The sequence below is a fragment of the Megachile rotundata genome, chromosome 13 (genome assembly GCF_050947335.1).
Source record: "Megachile rotundata isolate GNS110a chromosome 13, iyMegRotu1, whole genome shotgun sequence".
NCBI classification, from domain to species: Eukaryota; Metazoa; Arthropoda; class Insecta; order Hymenoptera; family Megachilidae; genus Megachile; species Megachile rotundata.
In genome coordinates, this window is record NC_134995.1 from 2,342,689 (window position 1) to 2,355,407 (window position 12,719).

Genomic DNA, 12,719 nt, shown 5'->3' on the forward strand with positions numbered 1-12,719 from the left:
CTCATTTATAATTATTGTCGTACCTCCGCGGGCAGTACCACTTGGATGTGGAGTATGGTATATTTTGTATCTGAAAATGTTTAGATAGTTTTTCTCTGTAAAGTGGGTTTCTGAAATTAATAATATGTCTATTTTTTGTGTGTTGAGAAAGGATTCTATTTCCAGTTTTCGTTGCAGTAGACCGTTGGAGTTCCACAGACAAATTCTGAGATCACTGTCCATTGTTTTATGAGATTTTATTTTTGATGAGAAATGTTAATAGGTCTATGAGGATATTGTTTTGATTCATGAGCTGATTTAAGAGGACTTCAAATTTTTGTATGAATTGATTAAGCATTGATTCAGTGTTATTATTGTCGTCGGCTTTCTGCGTATTACTTTTTGTCACTTGAGCATAGCTCAGATTCTTCCTTATTGTTTTGTATTGAGATGTTGTTATTCTGTTTTGTGTCTTATTTCTAGCTTTTTGTAAGTCTTTGTATACACTGCATCCCCTATAATTTGCAGGATGTGAACCATCACATAAAGCGCATTTTGGTGGAATGTCCCTTGGTTTGCTGCAGGTATTAGTGGGATGGTTTTCTGCGCACTTTAGACAGTAAAAGGGGTTTGTGTAATAAGATTTTGTGTAACCATATTTTTGGCATCGAAAGCATTGTGGTAGCTCTTTCTTTTTACGTGGTGGTTCTACGTCTATTACAGTGTTGAGAAGGTGTTTCAGATTATAAATTTCTTTATTGTTATCGTTTGGTTCTTGGTCCACGAAAAATAACGATAGTGGTTCTTTTGTTTTCCAGCTACGGATATTGGTAACATTTCGAATTTTAAATCCTTTCTTTTCTAATTCTTGTTTTATGTCTACTGTTGATACAGTGTGATGCAAGTTTCTAATGACTACTCTGTAAGCTCTTTCTTCTTTTGGTTGGTATGTGTGAAATGCAACTTCATTTAGTTTCAGAAAGTGGATTATTTTTCTATAGGCATCCAGAATATTTGTATTTATTTTGACAGAATTTGCTGAAATTGTTTTGCAAACGAATTCTTCATCGAATAAGATTGTTTTTATACTTTCTATCATAAGAGGATAATTGGTAATGTCATCCATGTGTAACGACTCTGGAACCTAGATTCAGATAGTTACTAGCGCTAGTAAGGTAAAGAGCGGCTTTTACCAACTGAACGACTCGTTTTAGAAAATAACTAAATATAAAGATTGTGGGATTCGTGTGGTGTGCGGTTAAGGAGTGAAATCCACAGGTCAATATCTTTCAACAATAAGGTTTATTCAATAAAATAACGAAGATGATGAATTTGACAAATAACAAGTAAAAAATAACAACAAAATATGAAAAGTATACTGGTTTGATCAAAAGAAACTAAATAGATTTTTATATAATATTAATAATAGAAATAATAGAACTTGGCAAATTAAACAATACGTAATAGGTAATTGTGAATCTAACTAAATCTGATTCTCGTTAGTTAATTCTTTATATTATATCGTACCTAAGTCTGATTTCAGATGAAGCTAACTTCGCTTTTATGTAATTAACTGAATTCGGTTTTCTATAGGATTTGATTCTCGGTTTCGAACGCTATCGCAATTACAAAGTTTATCTTGATTAATACGTTTGTAGTATATATAATGAATTATTCTTTTATGAAATTAATAATATTAGCGCGTTATAGCCTACCGCAGCGAGGAACACGACCTAAGTGTGATTCTCTAAGTGTACCTAAATACGCTTTCGCAAAGTTAGACAGATTAACGATTTTATCTATTATCTAACGCGGTGTAGTCGACTACTGAGATTACGCTAATGACAGAACAATATTCTTTTACTAATTCAAGTTCAAAATTTGTTTGAATCTAAATGAATTATTTCCTCGGAACAGTTACTCTTTTAATCTGACTCGACAACTAATTGTCCATGACCCTTTTTGTCAAAACGAACACTGACAGCCAAAACCAGATCGCTTAATTGGGGAGCCTGCGTTAGCTAGCTACTAGAACGACCCAACGATACAGGAAAAGGGTGAACAATATAAGTTCAACAGGGTAGCAAATCAATTGATTCTAATTATAAAATCGTGATTGCTGAACTGCCACCCAAAAGACACGGGCTTCAGAGACCAAGCCGCTCAAATGGGGAGCCTGCGTTAGCTAGCTACGAAACGACCCAGAGCGAGCTCCGAGAATCTGATGGCGCGTTAGCAATCCGATGTAAAATCAAATATGAGTAGCTGAGAGCTATCCTTTCGATATCTTAGCCTTTCTTGGCGCCAAGTATAGCACTCTCCTAGCGGAGTTTCAGATACGAGACCGTTTCAATGGGGAGCCTGCGTTAGCTAGCTACTAGAACGACCCACGACCAAGTATCCAAATGGCGTATACCCGCTTTACCAGTCAAGTATTAAGAATCGTTGCGGCTCTTCACAGCGAAAACTGTTCCGGTTATACTTATCTTTTTTCTTTTTTTTTTTTTTTTTGTTTAAGGAAGACAGAAATCCAGTAACGGACATCTGGGAAGATAGCCCAGATAGTGTGAGACTCCCGCTTCCGGCGCCCCTAGAAGAGGGGCGGTTTCCACGTCCTACTCACTAAAACTGTCTCTCGCCCCCGCTAAGCGGAGGTTGGCGGCAACCCGCCAGGCTTCCTTACCGGATGGGGCATAGTGTACCTGGTCTAGGCCATCGCTCGCAGTTGTGGATGAAGACTACCCCCCTCCCCCCCCCCCTTTTTCGCGAGTGTGGTCCATGCGTGGAGAGCGGATGCTTCAACCAAAGAGATTTGACCCGAGAGGCTGCGTCAGGGACTAGGGAAGGCTCCCGCGCGTTACGCACTGACCTTCACTGAACCTGCACGCCCCCTCAAAGCCGCCTCTCGGTGGGCGAAAACATACGGTAAAACCGCGACCTCTCCCCACCATTTCCCACCTAAGTATCGTTTATAATCTGCTCTTTGTTGCCTATCATTTGTGTTGCCTGTCGCTCATATCTAATTTTCTGTTTTTCCACCCCTACCCCCACCCCCCACCCCCACCCCCTACTCCCTCGCTCGTCGATTGATAAATACTCCGTGTTTAACTATCTGCCTCCTACCTATGCTTGATTACCGCTATTAATCCTATTCTAGCCTCTGCTACGGTCCCGTCGCCCCCCCACCCCCCCCACCCCTCGTCCCCGCGCTGTTTTATATGTAACGTGTTGTGCTGTTTCTCGTCCCCTCCCCCTGCGCAATTTCGGTGATATTTGCTTGTATCCCTAGCATTTCCGCTCCGCGTCTTATTTCCGTTTTTCGTTTTGTCGTTTCGCTTGTCCCGATTCCCCCGTGTTTCGCCGCCCGTTTTTCCCTTTTCGCGTTCCTATTTCGCCCCAGTCTTTCTCCACAACGCTACATGAGCCCATTGCTCTCGGTATTTATTTCTTTTCTCTCTTCCAGCACTTTCCCTCGGTTCTCAATCCGTCCCCTAATGGTGCTGTGACCAGGCTGACGACTGGGTCCCTAATTGAATCAGCAGTTGATCAGAAGGATCCTCTGCTCAGTTTAACCTCTCTCCCTCCTCTCCCCCGCTCCGTCGGTCCCCGTTTTGTGCTCCCTAATGGTGCTATGACCAGGCTGACACCGGTTTCCTCCTTTGCAAGTTTGAGTAGTTCGATCGATCGTGTCTTGTTTTCTCCTTCTTCTCTCCCGCCGATCCCACTCGGTCCCCGTTGTCGCCCCCTAATGGTGCCATGACCAGGCTGACGACTGGGTTCCTTGCTGAATCAGCAGTTAATCAGAAGGGTGTTTGGTTCAATTTGACCCCTCTCCCTCCTCTCCCCCGCTCCGTTGGTCACCGTTTTGTGCCCCCTAATGGTGCTATGACCAGGCTGACACCGGTTTCCTCCTTCGCAGGTTTGAGTCGTTATTTTATTCCGCGGTCGCGTCGGTCCGAACACTCGTTTCCTCGCTTTCGATTACTCATGGGTTTGCACCCCATGCTTTTCCTCGCGTCGCGTGGAGGTCGCCATTATCGAAATTTCGTTTTTTATTTATAACTTCACTATTCCACTTCCGATTTTCACGAAATTTCACCGCCCACTTCCCCCACGGTCTCCCCTCACTTCACAACATTATTTATCACACTTAAACCAATTTTTCCCACCAAAAATTGTAATTTATCGCGGAGCGACCCCCGAACACGTGCGCTCGCCACGACAGCCAACGCGCGCCTCCGGTTATACTTATCTGAAGACTTCTAGCTGGCTCGACTTCGAAAACTGTTCCGCGATTTTGGCGAGCTCCGCTCGGCCTTTTATACTCGCCAGCCTGGCGAATTCTCGGAAAACCCCCATAACGTCGAAATATATAATTGTCTTATAAATTCGTGATTAGACATTAATTGTACAAACGAACGGTTTAATTACATTATAAATATCGCATTCTACATTATGGTTTACATTTCTGATATAAAAATAGTAATTTAATAGTGTTTTAATGAAATTGCATTTTCTATCTCTTTCTATACGCTGTGCACGACTTCTATACAAATCGGAGCTAAATGTATAAGCATACGATGCTTTTAGAACATTCCGTTGAATAATATTATAATTTACAATATATACTGCAATAAACTAACATCTGACTCTATTTCCGGATATCATAATATTAATACGCTCGATATATATTGACTGATTTGTTTAACTAATGGTTTTTGATAATTAATAATATCGAAATTGTAAAATGTATTTCTATCCTTCTCTAAGCTTTGCTAGGATTCCAGGAAATTCGGGGCTAGCTTCGCGGCACGTAAACACATAGCATTGCGGAATTTTCCTTATAGAATTATATATTTATTACCGACAGTTTACTGAATTCTTATGATACTCGATTTGTCTAATGTCGCGGTCGGTAAGGGAGAAATACAGTCGATAATTGAAGAAATGACACTGCAATAAAAGTTTAAAAATTCTTCAGGGATGTTACACATGAATACTGGGGGTGGTTTTTGTATTCCTTTTTTGTTTTTATATATTTGAGTTATTTCGGGGTCGATATGACTTAATACAGTAAATCTATTAGAATTTTGTGAATTATGAGCATTGGAATTGAAAGCTTGTTTCTTTGCAATAGGTGTACTGTTTTGCACCGTTTGCCTATTTCTTTTGTATTTTCGTGTTTGTGTCTGTTGCCATGGAATATTTGAATCTGTAGTGTCCATATCGGTTTGTATTATATCAGCTAGTATTGATGGGTCTTGTGAAATTATCCGTTTGCGTGTTCTGTTTGTATTGAGAGTTTCGAAAATAGTCGTGTCTAAATGAGGTGAGTTGGTATGTGTGACTCGTGTCGACATAATAGGCATAGCTTGTTGTGTGTGCTGTCTATTTCGATAAGATATTGAGGTCGTAGTTGTTGTTATGACATCGGCAGTGGTAATAGTATATATGGGTGAGAAGGCTGGTCCTCTACTGGCTTGAGACATCGCTAGTGTTGAACACAAAAACCGGAATTTCGTTTTTTCCCTTTTACTACCCCCACGGATGAGATAGAGGGTTGAAACTTGGTGTGAGATATTTTTTTTTTGGATATGCTACCGACTGACGAATCGAATTTCAAATTCGACTCAAGGGCACATTTGACTACCTTATCCGGCTATACCCTTTTGTGAAAAAATGGTTCATAATCGTATTGTTATAATTTCATAGAAAAACATTGCTCAACCATTAGCACAGGCTTATTTTAAAGCGTCAGGCCTTACATTTTACAGCACTAAACTCATTTCTTTTAAGATGTTTGCACATCATGCATGAATAAGAAAATGGACGTACCAAATTTTATTTCATTGCAATCGAATACTGTCGGACATTGCATGATATTCGTTTTTGGCAATACAAAGTTACAGATACATAGGTAAGTAAGAAAACAAAATTATAATTTATCGTTCTTTTGCATTTGATTGCAATAACGACAGACCCTAGAATAGGATGGATACAGATTATATTGAAATTATACAAATATATCAACTTTACGTTATAATTTCTTTACTTTAATTACCAATCTCAATTTTTACATGATTAAATTTTACCACTGATTGGAATTGTACGCAAATTCCCGTCATAGCCTTTTTCCTTTGATTCTATCAGTAGAAAACTAGGTCATTCCACGCCACATCGATCACTTTTGAATGTCACCATCTGCGATTTTGCTCCAATCAAAATGTGTTGGAGTCTATGTGAAATTAGAGGGGGGAGGGGGAGTTAAGTCATCATTTTGCCGGCTTCGATTTTGTTAAGGAATAACAAGCCTTCAAAGTTTGGAATTTTTTCTCATTTTTGCAAAAATGGGCTTCACTTGCGAATTTTTTTTCCAAAAACTACTCAATCAATTTAAGTAATTTCTTTTTTGTTTTATTCATAAAGGATTGGGATATTTTAAAATATTTTTCTTAATTCAGTCAGTTTGTTATAAAATGTTGCAAAATTTAAACAAATTCTTTTTTTCCGTTTTTTTTTTTGGAGCGAGTTGCGTGTTCAACTAGCGAGCGGGATTAGTAGTACAAAACAACCGATCATAATAGCAAAATGATTACTTAACCCCCTCCCTTCTCTAATTTCACATGGACTGTAACAGATTTTTATTAGAGCAAAATCGCAGATAGTGACATCCGAAAGTAACCGATTCAGCGTGGAATGACCCAACGACGACTTTTTGATTACATTTATTCTTCAAATACAACTTATAGGCTCAGATAAACTACTTTTGTACCACATTTACGCAACTTTTGTGTAAGCCTAATTAAGTTACTTACTCTGAAAAGTGAGAAATACCGAAATTACAGAACATGACTGTTGGATGACCAACGCGTCCAAACAAATAAGATAGCAAACACTACAGACTCATCACCAACAAACACACAAATGGAAACGATTTCTACTCCTTACGCATCCTGGACCTTGCACCCGTCCTGAGTCACACAGTTCCTTGACCACCGTCCCTACCTGAACCTATCTCCAGCAATAGTATATACATATAAACCTTGCAATGTACAAAAGTGCCAGAAAGAGTCTAGAACTGATTGTTAGTCGACCTAATAAAGTTGTTCGAGTTTTTTATAATAAAGTGTGTTGTAAATTCTCCTGGAATCCAACATGACAATGGACGTTAACTTTCTTTTTTATTATAAAAATCAGCATAAGTTTGAATCATAAAGCACTCTCTGTAACGACCTATTCAAACTTACTATACGATTTTTCATTACTATTTTAGTACCTTTCTATGGCTACTGGTATTAGAAAAATCTAATATACATAATGAAAAGATTGCACGGTCGGACTTGTATTTATCTCGCATGTTTACAAATAATAATTACTCTTTGATTTTATAGATTGTGCAATTATCGTTAAATATTTCCCTTTATAAAGTTGGTTAAAACTCGGCTACATGTATTTGCGCCGTATTTGTTGGAGAAATAGTGATTAGTGTGTACCAAAGTTTTGCAGAGTCACAAAAAGCAGTCAAAAAAGTGCAAGTCGCATCAAATTATTATCATCCTTTTACAGGAGAATAATAGTCAATGATACATAGTGAGACGAATGAAAGTGAGTTAATTTTTGGTGTCTATATAAAATAAACTTGAAAAATTTTATATTTTCGTGAAAATAAGTTTGGGAAACTGACTGTCACTCACTTCTTCGCAGTTCCGAATAATTGCAACATTTTCAAAACAATAAGAACAGTAAACTAATTCTGCTAATTTCTCAAAAAGATTCAAATCATTTGGTGCAATTTAAAAGAAATATTGTACATAATTGCACAATACTTTAGCATTTTTTTTTAAGATTTTCCAACTACGGATGACGTATAGGACCCACACTATTACAATTAAATATACTTATTTTCAATATACACCTGACAATTCTTCACAATAACATTTGATTGGAAACAATTATGTGTCATTTTCCTTCATTATAATCGATAAGAATTTTTGGTTTTACACAATTGTACCTCCAGAACATCACGTCTGTTTTTCCATTTTAGTATAGTTAATCCATTCGAGCTTTCTTTTGCCATATATTCATCATGCTTTAATTTTGTTGAGACCACACCTTTTTGAAATCCGCGACCATTCCATTGCATCGTTCCAATTACATGTATTACGTTCCGAACAGGAATATTTTTCAAAATTACCTTTGTAGTTTTGACCGACCGGATGTGTATCGATAATGCGTATTGCATTCTGGGAACACCCTGATCGAACGTAGTAACGGTTTTTTATGTTATTAGATAGACTATCTTTTGGCGACTAAACTAAGATTGTTAATATAACACATTCCTTCCTTGAAATCAACGTGGTCCCATGGCCAAAATCTTAGATCATTCTACTTCTCCGAACCGCCAATTATAAACGCAAGTCACACTCGTGTGGTCCGATAACACCAAGCGTTCTGGAATGTTCCTCAAAGGCCCGTGACGCAATATAGAATTGTAATAGAAATTGTCTTTGTAACACTACAATATTGTATAAATTGCCCATAGTATTTCATTATACCGTTATTATAAATACGCATACGTCAATCAGTCCTACAATAGTTACAGTATCGAGCGCAATTTAACTTTAATAATTGTAAAACGAAATAGATAATGTTTCATTCTAAATTTTTATAATGTGTGCAAATTAACACTTTATACTGTATTGGTTATACATGTAAAAATTATTTAATAGTTAATCAATAGCCCATAGCTCAAGAGTAAAGGAAAAGAACTATATAGGAAGAGAGAGAGAGATAAGAGTTAGACGGGGGAGGAACACATGCACCCACCATCACCACCTAATTAACGAATCACGGTCTCTTACGCATTGGACTCGCAGCCTAATTCGTTAGGCGCATATCAATGCAACATAAACAATTTCGGACTAGGCCCACTCTGGTCTTCTCCGAGAGGTGCAAATTGCGACACTCTTCAGTGTATAATCGCGAGGTGCGTGTGTTATGGGGAAACTCTTACTCGCGGGTGACTTCCGTACCCCAAGCGGGAAAGGTTATGGAAATGAATAAAGATTAGACGTGCTTAACGTTGACAACCAAACTAATTTTATTCCAGTGTTTCTCGGGGTTCTTATACCTGTACATCTTTTAGGGGAGGGTGCGAGTTCCGGGTCTATGAGTCAGTACTTTAGCGAAAATTAGACAGGACAAGGTTTGCTTATTTTATGGTGGTTATTCTATGTATATGGTATGGGCCCAGGTATGGTCGTCGCTCGGTGTCCTTGCATCCGGGTGGTTATATTACCCGTTACGCGTATTGCCTCCGCTTGCCCGTTACACATCCCCCTTGTTATCTTCGATTTGATCCTCCAAATCTTATGCGTTTTTTTAAGTTTAGCGGTGTTGTGGAATCTATAGTGGGAATGTTGATTTCCTTGATGACTGACAGCTCTATAGGTTGTGATGAACTGCTTTGGGCGTGCGGGCGTGATGCCGATGGTTCTCCTACTGGTGTTAATTGATTCTGTGTGCTGGTTTGGCAGAACAGATTGATACAAATGCCGCTAGGTAAGAGCCTGCCTGCTCCCGCCTTTTTCAGTAGCCAGAGTCCGATAAGGCCTATTGATATATACCCAATGTAGTGCGTGGTTGACATAGCCGTTACTTTCCAAGATTTGGTGCGCCTATAAGTGGCTAGTCTTTCCAGTTGTTTTTCGATATTATCTAATTGATTATTATAATTACTTATAGTCTTATGATCTAATCGCAAGGGTAACTCTGGTATGGCATCTTTCAGGTCTTCTAGTTCGCAGGTAAAGTTAATATGTACAGCATTTTTATAAATTGATTCGAAAGTTAGCTTTCTGGAGCTTCCCATAGTTCTAAACAAGTTGTTATTTGTGACAAACGTGTAGTCATCTATATTGGATACGAGAGTAGGCTCTGAAAACCTAACTGTCTCGATCTTTTTACAGGCTATTTGTACATCGAGTGGTTTTTCCGGAACAATAATATATCTATTGCTAGCTGATAGGTGTATAAAAGTTATTTCATCGATATTAACGGGTTTTATCACACATTTTTCTAGGCGCTCGCTTGGTTTTAACAATATTTGGGATTCGCAGTTTGGTTTCGAAATAACATTGTGGATAGGTAATGTTTGCTTACAGAAAAGGTGTTCGTGAATGTTTTTACACTGTTTAGTCAGGTATGTTTCGTCTACAGCAATGTAATTTGTTTCTCTTGTAAGGTAATAGTAGTGCGGGATTATAATAATTGTGTGAGCTTTTACTAACGCATTGTAACGCGGTATTGGATACAATTTGGTCAGATGCCAAGTTTCGGCGTTTAATACAGGTGTATTAATATAATAAATTATGTTACTGCGTTGCGTAAGAATTTTTACAGTGCTAATACTAATTAATGTTTGGAAGTTATCTTCCGTTAGGGGAATAGAGGACCTTTTCAATCCCTTATTCTCTAGTTTCTTTAAGTGGCGGATGAACTCTCTAGGTTTTAAAATGCGAGAATGAATTATTCTGTTTTGTCCGATATGTATAGCAGTTATTAGTACATCTAGATCCATTTCTAATTTAGCTATTAATGATGTTATGGCGAGGAACCGATTTTGTAATGCTAGTTTTTTGTTCGTCTGATTATAGAAGTCTATACTTTCTTGGTAGAGATTTTGTAACAATTCTACATTTGGATTATTGATTGCAGCTTTGATGATTTTAGTTCGATTCGCAATTATTACATTCGTTTTATTTTGATTTTTAAATAACGCCTCGATATTTGCGTTTAAAAGTTTCAAATCGTCCTCGTCTAGCGTACCAAATAAGGATTTCGAAATGCTACCAATTACATTAATTAAACCTCTCCTATTTCTAGTTTTAGATCCTAATAATATACGTAAATTATCCTTAATCGTCTTTACATTAGATAACCGATTACGAAGAATGGAGATTTCATAGTTGGGTTTACTTCCTGTAACATAACTTCTCGATGTATTATCGAATAGTTCTAGAATATTGTTGTATTGTTTCTCAATAAAGTCTGTATTAATATTAACAATTAGCGTCCACTCTTGATTATATAACTGAACGTTGTTTTCTATTTCCGCAAATACATCTAATTTACCTAGACTAACGTTATGAAGCGTCAGGACTGTTTGCGTTATCGCAAGGAACATTATTAGAAGCAGCATCTGAAAATCGGAAGATACAGGGTTTTAATCTATTGCCGTGTACTTTAGCTGTAAGTGTGTCTCGTACTTGTATGGTGTAGGTTGGGGAGGAGGTTTCTAGGATGGGATACGGTCCAAGCCATTCTGGTTCTAGTTTATTTTTCCTAACATTGTCATTGTGTAAGAACACGTAGTCCCCCACATTGAATACCGGTTGAGTGCGGATGATGTTCTGGTTACTCCGATGCTGTGTCCTTTCTTTGGTTTTTTCCAACCGTTGTCTAGCCTGATTAATGTAGGAATTATGTCTTTGCTTCCAATGTTTGAATAATTCTTCCTTAGACAGTAGAGGCGTACTTGCTATAGTCGAAGGAAGGTTCGCTTTGTGACCGAATGTCAATTCAAATGGAGTATACCCGGTTGACTCGTGAACGGCGGTGTTAAAACCCATGCAAACGAACTGCAGGTTCTCGTCCCATTCATTGTTCTTATCGCGCATACAAGTTCTTATTAAATTTAATATCGTGCTATGCGTTCTTTCTAAACTACCGTTAGATTCTGGGTGAAATGCTATTGTTTTAATATGCCTGATTTGGAACTGCGATTCAAATTCTTGCATTAACCTACTAATAAAATTTGAGCCCTGGTCGGTTAATATATGTTTGGGTGCCGAAAATATATAAATGTAATGTCGTAGGAGTTCGTCTATAATTGTGGCAGTGCTAATCTCTTTTAATGGGACTAATACTAAGTACTTCGTCAGTACGTCTTGTATTGAGAGGATGTATTTGTTGTCTCTGTTGGTAGGTGTTAGTGGTCCAAGTATGTCCATCGCGATTTTGTCGTTTGGTTCGTGAGGTGTATCGGGGATAACGGCTTGCTCTTTTCCGCGGATCCTAATTAATTTTCCACGTTGGCACGTTTCGCAACTTTTCACAAATTCAACCACGTCTTTTTCCATATTAATCCACTTAGCCCTTTCCTGTACGCGTTTCAATGTTTTATTTTCCCCAAAGTGCTGTGCAATATTGCTGTTATGGCACTCTTTTACTAATTCTAATTGTTCTTCCCTGCTTAGTTCGATTTGATTTTCGGAGAACACGATTTCAATCTGGTCGGAGTATCTATATCCTAAGTATGTTAAGATTTGTCGGATTTCTAATAATTCTACTAATTCGAACCGTTCCGGTAAATATAATTTTAATATGGTATATTGTGACTCTACGGTAATTTGTATGATTCGATCTATCTTAATTAACCACTTTAAAGGATCATACGGGCCTAACATGCTTTTATGGAGTGGTTTCCATACTTTGCCTACTGGATTAGGACGAGTGGGTAAAACATATGTCGGGACAAGATTCTGTTTCCAATTATTGTAGTCTGTAAAAAGCTGAGTCTGTTCTAATGTGTCAGTATCTAAGTCCGAATTGTCTGTACTGTCTTGGGTTATGGGATACATGCGGGATAGGCAATCTGCTGCCGTGTTCTCCTTTCCCTTTGTATACTCAATTTCATATTCATATTCTTCGAGCCGTAGCCGCCAACGTAATAATCTGGA